Source organism: Salvia miltiorrhiza, chromosome 5 (assembly GCF_028751815.1).
Source record: "Salvia miltiorrhiza cultivar Shanhuang (shh) chromosome 5, IMPLAD_Smil_shh, whole genome shotgun sequence".
Classification (NCBI taxonomy): domain Eukaryota; kingdom Viridiplantae; phylum Streptophyta; class Magnoliopsida; order Lamiales; family Lamiaceae; genus Salvia; species Salvia miltiorrhiza.
Window position 1 is genome coordinate 11627043 of NC_080391.1, and position 2075 is coordinate 11629117.

Below are 2075 nucleotides of genomic sequence, written 5' to 3' on the forward strand. Positions count from 1 at the left end.
CGCTGGTGAAAGCAGATCTCGGCTGCTCTGCGCTGGTCAAGGTAGAGTTCGGCTGCTCTGCACTGGTCAAATTAGGAACCTCCACTTTGTTATCCACCATCTTACCACTGCGAAGAACAGTTACAGCAAGAGCTTGATGCGTCTGAGCAGGTTGACCATGAAACTTCCCGGGTTGCTGTTGTTGTTGGATTTGATTCAAGGCACCGGAAAGTTGTCCAACCGTAGTCTCGAGCCTTTTGATCGTAGAAGCTTGAGACTCTATACTTTGTTTGCTCATCTCCATAAAGGCTTGCAGTGTTTCTTCGAGCGTGGATTTTTGTGGTGGAATCGACGGCGTATTCTGTTGCGGAATGGATTGTTGTTGTTGGTATTGTGGTCTGTATAGTTGAGAAGGCCCCTGCGGTGGTGGGAAATACTGTTGTTGTTGATAGCCCATCTGGGGTGGTCGACGGAATTGATTCCCCCCAAAATTTTGATTTCCCCATCCTCCATTCGGCTGACTCCTCCATCCTCCAACGATATTTTGTGGACCTTGATTCATGCTCTGGCCATATGGTCTGTTCTGCACTTGATTGTAGGTTTGGAATCCTTGTGCTGCATAGACCTCAGCTTGTTCTTCCGGGGTAAACTCTCCCATTCTATGGCACTCATTAGCTCCATGGCTGAAATCTCCACAGATACCACACGGCTCAACATAATGTATGGCTGGGTTCTGCGGAGTTGACATTGGCAGAGCTGGATTCGGTTGAGTTATCATCGGCGGCGCTGAGCTCTGAACTGGAGAATTTTCCATCTTTTCCATCTTGAGCTGTTGAACTTCTCGCATGATCGAAGCCAATTGTTGCTGCATCTCGAACTGATTTGTCACAGCACTGGCTTCAACTCTTTTTCCACGGACGGACTTCTGTTGGGAGCTTTCGGCCAAGGTCTTGAAAATTTCTTTCAGGTCTGCAGCTGTCTTCCGAGCTATGTTTCCTCCTGCCGTGCTATCCACCATAAATTGGGCAGTTTGTACTAACCCATCGTAGAAGAACTGCATCAACATGACATTAGTGAACTGATGTTGAGGGCATTGGCGGATGAGTTCTTCATATCTTTCCCAAGCTTCATGCAAAGGTTCGTCCGCTCCTTGGGTGAACTCCATTATTTTCGTTCTCAGCTCCTGTGTCTTGTGACTTGGGTAGTATTTCAGCATGAATTTTTCACAAGCATCTCCCCACGTAGTGATAGAGTTGGGCGGCAGAGATAGCATCCACGTCCTCGCTCGGTCTTTAAGTGCGTAGGGGAAGCACTTGAGCTTGAGTTGATCCTCCGTAAGAGTAAGTAGAGGGATTGTTTGCACTTGTGTGCAAAAATCCCGGATGAATTGCAGTGCATCCTCGCTTGGCATCCCGTGGAACACCGACAGCAGATTCGAATCATTAGGTTTGAGAATGTAGTTTCTCACAGCAGCGGGGAACACGATTGCCGACGTGTTGGTATCTCCAATTACCGGCCTGGTGAAGTCTCCCATATATTCCGTGTTCTTGGCCATCTCCTTCTTTTCCTTGTTTAAATTCTGCATGGTGCAAAAATTGGCGGAGCTGGCCTCCTCCTCTTTAGTGTGTTTTGCCGTGGCTGTCGTGTGCTCTGTATCGGCAGAGCTGGTGTCCTCTCTCGTTGACTTCTCTGAAGGCTCCGAGTCAGAGCTGGCTGGCGAATCTAGTTCCTCCTCTCCTGCGCTCTGCTCGGGTAGTTCAGAATCAGAGTAGGACTTGGCAGAGCTGGCTTCTTCCTCTTCTACAGTCTGCTCTGGAACTTCAGGTTCAGAGTCAGAGAAGAAATCTTCAGTTTTTTCACGTGTTTCTCCGTCAGAACTGGAGTTTGAACCATCTGCTCTGTCGTTCCCGATCACTCCCTTGCAGCTATTCTTCCTGAAAATCCCTTCGCTCGTACTATGCAAAGGAGACACCAATTTGCCTTTAAGACTACGGCGTCCCTGCATGCACAACACTGAACAAACGGATTAAACGCACCGAGTGGAAGAAACTTAAAAATTGAAATTAAATAAAGCAAGTAAAAACGACACAACTAAA

General features: G+C 47.9%; 1 non-coding gene across 1 annotated transcript; it reads left to right on the forward strand.

Moving 5' to 3' along the window:
- The first annotated feature begins 1055 nt into the window (after window positions 1-1055).
- LOC130987232 (small nucleolar RNA R71) lies at window positions 1056-1161 on the forward strand. The gene has a single exon (XR_009089625.1). It is a non-coding gene; the product is annotated as a small nucleolar RNA R71 (small nucleolar RNA).
- The last annotated feature ends 914 nt before the right edge of the window (window positions 1162-2075 follow it).